This window comes from Podarcis raffonei, chromosome 6, assembly GCF_027172205.1.
Source record: "Podarcis raffonei isolate rPodRaf1 chromosome 6, rPodRaf1.pri, whole genome shotgun sequence".
In the NCBI taxonomy this organism is placed as follows: Eukaryota; Metazoa; Chordata; class Lepidosauria; order Squamata; family Lacertidae; genus Podarcis; species Podarcis raffonei.
Window position 1 is genome coordinate 19,144,774 of NC_070607.1, and position 13,380 is coordinate 19,158,153.

At 47.1% G+C, this 13,380-nt stretch overlaps 1 protein-coding gene across 1 annotated transcript in view; it reads right to left on the minus strand.

Moving 5' to 3' along the window:
• Nucleotides 1–12,587, minus strand: part of ATP6V1G3 (ATPase H+ transporting V1 subunit G3) — a 32,431-nt gene extending 19,844 nt beyond the window's left edge. The window contains exon 1 of the mRNA XM_053391502.1: nt 12,504–12,587. The gene's annotated coding sequence lies outside the window, so the exon portion shown is untranslated. The remainder of the gene's footprint in view (nt 1–12,503) is intronic.
• Between the last annotated feature and the right edge of the window lie 793 nt (nt 12,588–13,380).

Sequence of the window (13,380 nt, forward strand, 5' to 3'; positions counted from 1 at the left end):
ATAAGGTGAAACCACTGGAAAGCACAGGATGACATTAACATGACACAATATCACATAAGCTCTGCACAAACGTATCAGGATGAATGCTCAGGAAACACTGATTGTCTAGAAGCACCCTTAGATTTTAAACAAATTCAACGCCCATCAGCGTTACCCTGTATTTGCCGCATGTGTCAAATCTACCTTTCTGTGCCAGAACCAGTAGCAACATGCCAATCACTGCTACTATCTAGACTTCGTGCCATCCAGATGTTGTGCTGGCAGGGTCAGATGATGGGACTTATAGCGCAAAACATCTGAAGAGCACCGCACTGAGGAAGGCTGACCAAAACCCTGCCTAAAGTAGAATTTATGTGAAAGATGTGAAATGCCAACACCTATAAAGTGATTCCTGGGATGTGGGGGTTACAAAATGTGCCCTGTGGTGGCATAATTGCCTGTCACATATTTCAGACTATCCCCACAGTCACATTCCCCCCCCCCCGAGGTTCAGAGACAACAAATAAATAAAAATATATATACTAGGGACAAGGGGGTATGAATTGACCCTCTCCTGCCAGGCCAAACCACAGGAAAAGGGTGTGAAACATGGTCTGTGAAAGAGCATTGTGGCTGAGGCGGAAGCATGGCTTGGGGAGCGTTGGGGGGGGGGACCAGAGAGCAAGGCCTGGACTCAATGCCTGAGGTTTTTCAATGCGTGCAATGCATGAATTACATCATTATAAAACACTGTAAAAGAAGGACAAGCCGGACACTTAACATCACCTCATGGGTGAGCCATGCATGTGGTGTCTCTTCTTAGAGGCCTTCGTTCTTCCATGCTAAGTGAGAACACATGCCATAGCTGTCAACTTACAGATTTGAAAATAAGGGACCAGCAGCCTTGAAAATAAAGGATCAGCAGCCAAAATAAGGGATTTTGGCTTAGCTTATACAGAAATCTGGCACTGATGGAGGTGGCGCTGTGGGTTAAACCACAGAGCCTAGGACTTGCCGATCAGAAGGTCGGCGGTTCGAATCCCTGTGACGGGGTGAGCTCCCGTTGCTCGGTCCCAGCTCCTGCCAACCTAGCAGTTTGAAAGCACACCAAAGTGCAAGTAGATAAATAGGTACCGCTCCGGCAGGAAGGTAAACGGCGTTTCCGTGTGCTGCACTGGTTCTCCAGAAGCGGCTTAGTCATGCTGGCCGCATGACCTGGAAGCTGTCTGCGGACAAACGCCGGCTCCCTCGGCCCATAGAGCGAGATGAGCGCCGCAACCCCAGAGTCGGTCACGACTGGACCTAATGGTCAGGGGTCCCTTTACCTTTACCTTTATACAGAAATCTGGCACTGATGGAGCAATGCTGCTTTTGCTGCCACTGACTGTGTTTTGCAGGGGGTTGGACTAGATGATCCTACGGCTCTACAACCCCGACCAAATAAGAGTGGCAGACAAAACTGATGAATGATGTCGAGATGGCAAAGCTTACAGGCAGAATTAGAAACCAGGAAGAGGACCTCTTTAATAAAGAATGGGGAAAGTTTATAATTTAGTTGAAAAGCTATTGTAAAGAGTTACATACATTGGTAGGATTGACAGAAAATTTGTAGTAAAAATTTGAACTATGGATGGACAATGATTTATAAAAATAGAGTTATGAAAGGGATGCAGAGGGGGAAATCACTACATTAAGATGCTGCACTGGTTGGAGGGTATGCAAAGCAGCACGTTGGAGTTGGCACGCCATCGTCCTGGCGCGAGGAGTTCCATCGGCCCTTCCCCGCCCAAGAGAGAGGGAGGGAGGGAGAGAGACTCTTGCCCACGCCGCCCGCAAGCCTGGTATGAGGCGGTTGCGGCGCTGCCGCGGCTGCTGAAGCGCCGCCCTTCTGCGTCCCTCCCCATCCCCTCCTCTTCCTCCTCCCTCAGGCCGCCTCCTCAGCCGCTGCTACCGCTGCTGCCTCCAGCTTCCCCTGGCAGCACGGCGGAAGTCTTGCAAGAGAGGGGCTGCCTGCCCACTCCCTGCCGCCCGTCTCCTCACTATGCGCCCCTGAGGGGAAAAGGGAGAGATGGAGACGTGGCAGCTCGTGCGCGCTCTCTCTCTTGCGGCAGAGGACCCCGAGCCACTGCTTCCCTCCCGAGCCGGGTGAGCATGAAACCCGGGAAATTTAAGGGACATCATCAATAAGGGACAGCAGCGGGACACGGCGCTGGGATAAGGGAGTTTCCCTCCAAAAAAGGACGGTTGACAGCTATGACACATGCACCTCAGCAGCGAGACCTTTTGCCAAGAGACCAAGAACACCACTGCAAAGCTGTCAAGCAAGGCCAGGGCCTCCCTCAGTGGTCTGGATCCTGCGACTCTCACAGACGTGAGAGAGCCCACAGCAGCCTCTATTTTTGGAGGAGTTACTGTCACATTTCTTTTTTAAGAAATAAAAAAATGACTGCATTTTATGATAGAAAAAGGGGAAGTGCAGGCCAGCTGGAGAAAATGGTTTATACAGCAGAATGCGGCCCTCCCAGTTACCTCCCTTGGGGATAAAAATGTAAAAGAGAAAATGAAAGCCTAAAACGGGAGAATAGCCACTTTGCATATTTTCCCAGTCAATTGCTGACCAGTACCGCCCAGGGGTTCAGCCTGACCCCCTCAAGGAATTCCCATGTAACCAGAACTCCAGATCACAAGGGCAGGTTCCTCTTATTATGCACCACAGCCATTTCCTGACCACACACAAGTGAAGCACCAACAGCTCTTTAATTCCCATCCAGCATGTCTGAAAAGTGGCAGATACTTTACCAGGGCTTATGCACCTCAGATGTCAAGTCCAGGGACAGGCAGGCAAATGGGAGTGAGCCTTCCACTCTGAAACCACCACAGCCTTATTGGGTCTTGAGTAATTTGCAGGTGTGCTGCATTAGCAAGTTCATAAATTGGCAGTCGTTAGTAGAGGCAGCCTTTGTTCCAAATACAGATGCAACACTTCAGACTTCATACAATGATGAAAGGGTCAAAACAGCAGGATGCCAGCTGAGGGGGGGGTGTTTGTATGTGCTTTCTTTTTGTTTTCAGTGCAAGTTATCAAAGCCAAAGGAAAAAGGTTGTGCAAACACCTGCATGTGTGTGTTTGTGTGTGTTTAATGCTATCAAAACGAGGCCAACCATCGCTATTGTTTTAACCAAGAGAACTTCTTCAAACAGATAAAGGTATGAACCTCAGAAATGCAAAAGTCTCGAAGTTTCACATTGACTAAGGCTGCTTTTCTGCAACACCGGACTCCTACTGTGTCCTGTTTCTCCTCCTATTCGCAGAGGCTTTTTCTCACTTTAACTTCTAACCACATCCTGTTTGATTCTTGGAACAAAAATTCTTTTGTGTTTCTTAGCATGGGGCCGGGCGCCTCTGAGGCCTTTATAGTCTGTTCTCTCAGCATCTGGGTGGTGGAAGGGAAACATAGAGGCTGTAGATTGCGGCGACCACAAGGGAGCAACACGCTACTCCACCCTCTCCCCTTCAGGTCAGTCCTAAGGAAGCCTGGCAGTACAACAGTGTCCTACAATGCCGCCACGGTCGCAGGAAGGTTGCAGAGGGGAGGCCTGCATTCCTTGCCATTCCCACAACAGTGGGAACATCACTGTTGATAGGAACTTGACTTTGGAGTCCCTGTGAGCTGTGGATGCCACCACCATGGCAAGAGGCCTGGAAGACTTAGGGCAACGAACTGAAGAGCAGGATTGGCTATCAAAAAGACGTTGCCAGGAGGTGCAAGGCTTGGGATTTGATAGCATGCCATGAAAAATGCCCCAGTCCCTGTGTGTTTCAAATATGAATGCACTTGCAGATCTGAACACAGTTGCACTGGTTTGTTGTTGCAAAACAGGGTTTCAGGTTTCCAGACTTCCTTCTCGAGAATGTGCAAGACATTTCCTTATCATCCTTACCCTTACAGTGGTGCGACGAGATCACTTTCTTGGATGCTTGGCAAAGAACGTCGGTGGATGAAAGCCCACCTCCTAGGAAACGGTACCCTTAGAAAGCCTTGCATTTGCCTCTAGCTCTGGATTCGATCAGAGCTGGAGATGAAGTGTTAGCTTTGTCATTGTAGGAGTCTCCCTATTTCCCTCTTTTACATGAGCTATACGGGGTTGTTGCGTTCATTTTGAATTTCCATTTGAGTATGATACCTTTGAGGATTTCTGGGGTCATTTGCAGAAGGGCCATATCTAACCTAATTAGACCGCAAGTGCTTCCCCCGTTACCATCCTAAATCTACAAGCATGGACAGTTGTCCCTAGTTGGTAGCAGAGATATGGGTATATTTTACATTGCCGTGCTTTCCTTGACAAAACCAGTACAGTCATACCTCGGGTTACAGACGCTTCAGGTTGCGTTTTTTTGGGGTTACGGACCGCCGAAACGCAGAAGTACTGGAATGGGTTACTTCTGGGTTTTGGCGGTCGTGCATGCGCAGAAGCACTAAATCACGCTTTGCGCATACACAGAAGCGCCAAATCGCAACCCGTGCATGTGCAGATGCGCTGCTGCGGGTTGTGAACACTGCGGGTTGCGAACGTGCATCCCGCACGGATAATGTTCGCAACCCGAGCGTCCACTGTATAAGGAAAGCTGAAACTCTCAGGAAGGTCCAGTTGTAATCTGGTGAACCGGGTTCACTTCCCTGCTCCTCCACATGCAGCTGCTGGGTGACCCTGGACTAGTCACACTTCTCTGAAGTCTCTCAGCCTCACTCACCTCACAGAGTGTTTGTTGTGGAGGAGGAAGGGAAAGGAGATGGTTAGCCACTTTGGGACTCCTTAAAGGGAGTGAAAGGCAGGATATCAAATCCAAACTCCTCCTCCTCTTCTTCTTCCACACAAGCACAATAACAGTTCGGTGCATAGCTAAGAGACATGATGCCCTCCAGATTTTGTGGGACTACAGCGCCCCTCATCCTTGGTCGTAGGCCATGCAAGCTGATGGGAAGTGGAGTCTAACAATATCTGAAGGGCACTGGATTGGCTGACCTTGCCGTTTGTGTCTCTGCCTTACAGTGCTTTATGTACACACAAAGCAGATATAACTACATCTCTCTCTCTCTGTATCTGCGTCACAGTGATATCAGCCTAGTTAAGGTACTTCCATAGCTTGATATGCTGAAATCAGGGGTTAAAATTGCTCTGCTCTTTTGGGTAGACTCTAGATCTGTGAGGGGCATACAATAGTTGTAAGATTGTTGAGGTGGGACCGACAGTATCCCAAATGTGAGAGACACGATAAGGCTGGATCTGATTTTGCAGCTCCCAGCATAGGGAGAACAGCAGTTTGTGCAACGAAATTGAAATTTCAGCGCTGCCTTTTTATTCTTACTAAATGAAATTCACTTGCAGCAGGGTTCGCCCACCAGATGGTGACTTTAACAAACAACCAGCATATCATTGGCCTTGTGGGACCTTACTGCCATTTAATATAAAAGTTGATAGTTACAGTATAATAATAAAAAAAGTTTCAATAGACAGAAAAGCTGTGCTTGGCAAAAACTGCAGAGTTCCCAAGAAAGTGTGTGTGTGTGTGTTTGTTTGTCTCTCTGTGTGTAGATGTTATTGCAAAATGACCTGTAATAAGTATGGCAAAAAGAGAAACCAAACAAACAGCTGAACATTGAGGGCAGACTCCAGGACATCATAAGCTTGGGGAGTGCGGATGGGAGGTTGAAGGTACTGAAGCTGTGAGGAAGGATTTCTCAAGGGGGGGGGACAGCACAGGAGGAGGAAAGGGAAATAAATATCATTTCCCTGTGGGCAGAGGTAAAGGGTAAAGGGACCCCTGACCATTACGTCTAGTCGCGGATGACTCTGGGGTTGCGGCGCTCATCTCGCTTTATTGGCTGAGGGAGCCGGCATACAGCTTCCGGGTCATGTGGCCAGCATGACTAAGCTGCTTCTGGAGAACCAGAGCAGCACACGGAAATGCTGTTTACCTTCCTGCTGCAGCGGTACCTATTTATGTTTTTTTCTTTTTTCTTTTAATTTTTTTAAATTCAAAATTATAACAAGACATATTATCCAAAAACATACCATCCTTGTTCCCCCCCATTTTTCCTCCCTCTCCCCTCCCACACAAAACCCACACAGTTTGCTTTGTTGCGTCTTCAGATACTTTGTAAAGGGTTCCCATTCATCCTGAAAGTCACAGTTATCCTTGTCCCGTAGCATATATGTCAGTTTTGCCAGTTCCGCATAGTCCATCAATTTTTCTTGCCATGATTCTTTAGTTGGGGTTTCTTCAGTCTTCCATGCTGGTGCTAGCAGAACTCTCGCGGCCATTGTCGCATACATGAAGATGTTTTTCAACTTTTTTGGCAGGTCTTTCCCTACAATCCCTAACAAAAATGCCTCAGGTGCGGGCAGAAGGGGAACCTCCTCACCAGCAGAGTAACGCTGGCATCACTCTGTGGGCAGAAGCCAGTGGGAGGTTGGCAGGGCTGGGCAGACAGACACCCACCCAGCCTGGCACAAAGGGAGTTTGGATTGCTCGGCTTCCAATTTAGCCCCACTAAAGGGCTAATTAAAATTATTTCTCAGAATGCATCATTTGTGGGTGATGAAATTTGCCAAATATTCTCCAGGGAGAGGATCGACATTTTCTAACAGTTAAGGAGGAGCTCAGAAAAGAGAATTTTTGAACATTGGTTAGGAAACTATTTTTGCTTGCTTTCATACTGGATGAAACTAATTTTTTTTTTTAGTTCTTATTAGCAGATGAAGGAAACATTGGGCTAAGGAAAGGAGAACTGAAAGGAGTAACGATCAATTGCATTGCTTTCTTATTAAAATAATTTTAAGGAATATTAAAACTGGATCTGCAGTTGCACCCAAAATTCACAGGTGGTGAAATGGGGGGGGGGTTCCGTTTCATGGTGCTCAGTAATTACTGCAATTCCTCATATATGGGACTGCCTTTGAAGATGGTTCAGAAACTGCAGCTGGTACTCATATCTTAGGAGAACTGTGTATATGACCCTTTTGTACATCCTTTCAAAATAATAATAATGATAATAATGCTGCAATCTGATAGGAAAATCTGACAAGAAGAGAACTGTAGCAGGAACATCCCGATTCTACCCAGAGTCCACCCACTCCTCTGAGTCCAGTGCCACCTAGTGACTAACTGGCGTAATGACGCTATCCACATATGTGTCACCCATGAATCTTTTGTCTGTACTGCATAACCATTTTGGAACATCATTAGTATTTGCATTGCTCTGCCTTAGCAGTCAAAGGTAGCAGCAATCATGGATATTAAATCTTTTCTCATACAGGGCATGACAGGTGATAATGGAAGTCTCACAAAGGGAAAGCTCAAAAGCTCAAAAGATTACATCTATATTTAAAGGAAGCTTTGTGCCTATGACAAAGTAATTCCTCATAAAAAAAGACTGCACAATGGTAGCACTTGAAATTTCTGCAAAATTAAACGAAACCCCATTGACTCTTCTCCATGGCAAGTCTTCAAATGGAAGATCTTTCAATTACATGCATTTGCCCTGAAGGGAACCTTACTCTTTAACTTTGATGATGATATTCTTCCCTCTTCCAAGTCTCTGCTCCTAATGCAGGTGGTTGTAAATCTGCCTTAAATAATATTTTAGAATGAGCTAACAGGATAACTCGCCAATCTCAGGTTTTCTGAAGTAATTAGGGTTGTTGGAGAATTCCAATAAAAACAGAAATGGAAGCAGAAACTGCCAATGTTAGCCTATTCACCCCACGTCCAGAAGAGAAGTCAATCCAGCAAATATAAGTGGTATTCACTGTTGTTGTTGCTTTCAGTCTGCAAATGATACTTCCTTGATTGAATTTTCCCCCTGTTTGCACTGCATCTCCCTTGCATTGAAATAAATGGAGTGGAATAACACAGTGGCATTGTAATTATGTAAACTCTGTAGTGCTGCCACAGTCAACAGCAAGACGAATAGCATAGTGTTTGGTAGAAGACAAACTGCAGCAGAACGGAAACAACGCTGATTGGGATTATCACAGGGTGTGGAGGAAACTGGTGCCCTATTCTATCCCAAGAGGCGATGTATAGCGTGTTCTCCTTCATGGAGAGCACATGTTGCGGTGGGGGCTGCCAGGACACTCCAAAGTTGGGGGCGGGCTAATTGATCATTGGCCACTGATGCGATTGGGGCTTCCCTTGTTGTTGGGAAGAAGTTGATGTTGCCATTTGTTGATTGACAGCCAGAAATGCTAAAACTCCTTGCACGAGGCTAGGGCTTCCTCTTTTCGCCCGTGCATCGGATTGCCCATCCCCCCCTCCCTAGAATTAGGGTTGTTCGCTTTGACCTTGCTGTGCCTGTCATGGGGTTGTCTGCTCTTGGGGCAGGGGCCCGGTAGGAATTTTGTCCACCTGGCTGATTGGCTGGGGCCATTTGGTTTTTGCCTACTGCGTAGCAAATCGTCACAACTTGTAAGGTTGCGGTTAGGCATTGGTTTATGGTTTGGTTGGTTGAGGGGCATGGATTGGCTGTGCCTGCCCCTCTAACGCTGCTGCTGCAAGGGATTCCGTTAAAGGAATCGGGGGCTAACTATTGCTTGTCCACTCTGTCAAGGGGGCTCGGGCTATAGCAATGAGCTCCTGGTTGCATTTGGGGAGGGCTGAGGGCAGGTTCCCTGCTCCGTCGCTACCCCCAAGCGTATTCCCCTTTTCTGACTTTCGCATTGTGCGGAATGTCAGTCTGTCCCCCATGGTGGGGGCAGATAGTCACAACCAATGCCTAAGCAACCACTCACATTTTTGTATTTTAATAAAGTTGTGGCCAAAATTATGCCAAAAACCTTAAACAAAAAATTCTGCGTGATGTGTGAGTTATTGGGGTGGCCCTGGGGACCTCGACACGCAACTGCCAAACAGTCCCGCTTTTCAGAAGTGTAATTTTTGCTTGTGTTCTCTATGTTTTTCCCTATTCAAGAAAGACTCTCTTTTACAAATGTAATGCTAAACTCCTTTTAACAATTGCTTGAAGCTACGGACTCCAGCTCTTGGAATTAACCGGGAGAATCCTGCAGCCTAGAATCATTTTCTTTCAGGACCAGCCCAAGACATTTTTTCCCCCCGAGGTAAATGACAGGATTCAATGTACAGAACAGGGCCGGCCCTACAATGAGGCAGAGTAAGGCAGCTGCCTCAGGTGGCAGGTGCTGAGGGACAGGGAGAGGACAGAGCTGTGAGTGCCACGTGGCCTGCCCTGTAACCCCTATGCTAGTAGGCTAGCAGTGCGAGACACTTTCCTTTCACCATTCTCAGAGTAATATTCAACTGGCAATCCACTTGGCTTCTCTGTGTGCCTGGGGGGAGGGTACCATCTCATCCTTTGCCTCAGGCAGCAAAATGTCTTGAGCCAACCCTGGTACGGATAGCTGCAATAGCTGTCAACTGGAGCAGCTATTGAATCTGACTTCAGCACTGCTGATGGGACAGCATCCTCCACCATATGTGATAGCAAAGACTACCTTAGTGAGAGTAGGGCCTGCCATGTGGCATATACAACTTGGGAAATGCCTTTGGGCTTGAAGAGGAATGTCTACGATTGCTTCCCAATATTCCCCAACATCTGCTGCTTGAAATGGGTGCCTGATTCTGCCTAATGACAGGGACGGGCCTGTACATAGTCGTAGAAGGACTGAAGGACAGCATATGTCTAAATTTATAACTAAAGGTAAAGGGACTCCTGACCATTAGGTCCAGTCGTGACTGACTCTGGGGTTGCATGCTCATCTCGCTCTATAGGCTGAGGGATCCGGCGTTTGTCCGCAGACAGCTTCCGGACCATGTGGCCAGCATGACTAAGCCGCTTCTGGCAAACCAGAGCAGCGCATGGAAACGGTGTTTACCTTCCCGCTGGAGCGGTACCTATTTATCTACTTGCACTTTGACGTGCTTTCGAACTGCTAGGTTGGCAGGAGCAGGGACCAAGCAACGGGAGCTCACCCCGTCGCAGGGATTCAAACCGCCGACCTTCTGATCGGCAAGCCCTAGGCTCTGTGGTTTAACCTACAGCGCCACCCGCGTCCCTTGAAATTTATAACTAGTATCTTGTAAACTTTGGCTCGACCTTGCATTTGGCACTGCCTAGCAAAGTGCTCAGCCTAGCCCAGCCCAGCTTCATACAGCCTCACAGTTTAGGGGAGTTAGAACAACAAAACAATGAGATGAAACAATAAATTAAAACAACAAAGTGAAGCACTAAAAGGAGTTAAGAAATAAATTGGGAGAGAGGATAAAAACAAATGCTAAGGGTTGGTTATAGAGCAGAAACTTGCCTTAGAGTGGGCCTTAGAGCTCAAAACCCTGCTTCAAGCATTCGGCAGCCATTTTGGATCCTCAATGTAACCACAATGTAACCACATATGTCTAAATGCAGCTACCATGCCTGAGGACTGGTTCACCACTTGACTGCAGGTTCCAATGGCAACTTTGCACATGTAAACAAGCTGTTGCAGGTCAAGCACCATGAGAAGGGTCTGACGCTTCACATCCTCCCTGTCACAATGCTTTTCAATGGAGTAATCCCACACATTCAACTGTGAGCAGTCAAGTGCTGTTAGGCACTCAAGCAATGTGATAACCAAGTTAAAAGCATCTGTGAATCAATTTGTAAATGCCACTTCTAAAAAACCGGGGTCCAGATGTGACCTTCATAGCGCATTCATGGGAAGTGGTATAATGCGGTCCGCTGAATAATGAATTGGGAAGTCACAGGTTCAGATTTCACCTTCGTTGTGGACACACAAGGGGGCCTTAGGCAAACAACTTTCAGTCTCAGTCCTTGACACTCAGCTGTAATCTGAGGGGTAAAATTGACTGCATTATAGAATTGCTGTATGGCAGAGCTGGCCAAACTTTTTGGGCAAAAGTGTGAGAATGTGCCATGGAGCCAGCACCCCCTCCAACATTCTTCAGATGAAAATAGGGACATTTCTCACTCCCCCCAACTCGCCCTCCCTGACCTTTCCATTTTTTGTCATCCCCACCATAGAGCAGAAGAAAGGTGAGTGGCGCCACAGCCACACCAATGGGACACAGCACACATGCCCTTCACCGTGTGGTGTGGTGGTTAAGAGCGGTAGACTCGTAATCTGGTGAACCGGGTTCGCTTCCCCGCTCCTCCACATTCAGCTGCTGGGTGACCTTGGGCTAGTCAGACTTCTCTGAAGTCTCTCAGCCCAACTCACCTCACAGAGTGTTTGTTGTGGGGGAGGAAGGGAAAGGGAGAATGTTAGCTGCTTTGAGACTCCTTCGGGTAGTGATAAAGCAGGATATCAAATCCAAACTCCTCCTCCTCCTCCTCTTCTTCTTCTTCTTCTTCAGAAAACCCCTTAATCCTGATTTTATTTTATTCATTGGTAGATTTACAAAAATAAAAACACCCCAATAAATAAATGTTAGAAAGGGGCAAGATTAGACATGGATGCACAAAGCATCTTTATTTTTTAATCAAGACTCCTTGTGTTGTGTTCCGCTCCCCCTTTTTCCCCACCCAGGGCGGCCCTGCCCTTCACCTGCCCCTCGGAGCTGAATTCAATAAACGTGGCATTTTGCTCCCCCCACCAGTCTAAAATTCTTGTTAAATTATTTCAAGTTGAGTATAGACTTGATTGTATGCATGACACTGCAAACTGGAAGACACTGGAAGACATCCGTCATCACCACCAAACAAAATTTAAAGCTGTGGCTTTAATATAAAACTTTGGAGGCATTTGTTCTGACTTGTCCCCCCTCCCCGCCCCAGTGAAATGTTCTTTATTCACTCCTTAGAGGCAGTTTCACATCAGGGAAGAGACCCCAGATTTGTCCGTTATACCGTCAGTTTGTGAGCGCGTGTTGCTGGCGGTTGGGGTTGCTGATAGTATTCTGAGCTCCCTGCTGAGTCCTGGAACAATGACTTCAAAGCCTCTCTTCCACCTCTCCCCTGTTCCCTTTCTAAAACATCCTCAGGCCGTTCCCACATAAAATGAGAAACATAAAAATAGCGAACAGCGCCGTCGTCCACAAGTATTGTGGGATAAATAAAGATTTGGTTGCTTTAAAACAAAACAAAAAAAGCACACACACACAAAAAAGAATCCGAGCAAAATTGTGCATCTTTTGAAGTCAGGAGCCAAGCTCCCATTGATTTCAACAGGAACAGAATTTTGTCTGTGCAGCGATCATCTTTGTGAACTGCTTAAACGGAGCTACCTGTTCATCCGCTTCTTTTATCTCTTCCCCACCACCACCCCACTCCTCCTGGAGATACTATTTTAAATGTGCTCAAAAAGCAGATAACAAAACACACCATGGGCAGAAGCCACAAAGAGCTAACGCCTCGTGATTGTGCCAAAAGATAGTTTGTCACTACTACGATTGAAATCAAAAGAGCTAATCTTTGTTATTTGTTTGAATCGGCATGCTTGAAATGTCCCCTTTCTCTTTCCTCTCCTTTCTTTTATAATCGGGGAAAAAGAAATTTATGGCTACTCACGGCTGCTTGAATCAGCAGAGGTGCACATCATTCATGCTCCTTTGTCTCTGACGCAGATATGAGAGTGGCTGGTCTGTCACTGATTTGATTCCACCAGGCTTCTTCAACCTGGTGTCCTCTAGATGTTTTGGATCCCAACTTCCATCAGTTCCAGCCAGCCAGTGCAAGACATGATGGGAGTCATAGTTCAACAGCACCTGGAAGGCAACAGGTTGGGGAAAGTCAGTGTTCAGGGTGCCTTATATATGTATCTCAGGTTCAATTCCTTTCAGAGAGATTACAGGACCCAACCTGCTTAGTTTCAGCAGTGGAACTGCATCATGGACCTGTAGGCCATTCTTTGGCTTGCTTGCACACACGCTGCAACTCTCAGCTTCTAATCCTGTCCCAGAAGGCCCTCCTTCATTGCTGAAGTCTCCTGCTTCTATCAGCTCCCATCTCATCCTTTCTGCTGACTGCTCCTCACTGTCCCACCACCAGGCTCCAGACGTCATCTTCTGAGCCCTCCATGGGAGGGCAAGTTCCCACCACTCTTCTTCATCCAGCCAGTTGAAGCAAAAACACTGTTGTAAACAAAAACTGCCCCTTTCCCTTATGGGGTATCCAAGAGCCCATATAGAGTCCTTATGTAGGTTCCCTATTGGTAGGAGAAAATAACAGAGGCCAACCAGAGAATATTGAGAAGCAAAGCAGCTAGTAAGCTTGATCTTTATTGATCTGTTGCAACAAGGTGCTCCCCTTACCCGCAGGAAAGGAGGAGGAACCCAGAACCAAGGTGTGCCTGCTCCTATATAGACATTTTAAATTCCCTGCCCTGGAGCTCAAGATCACCCCTCCATACATCATACATGCATCACAGAAGGGGTGTAACCCAAGA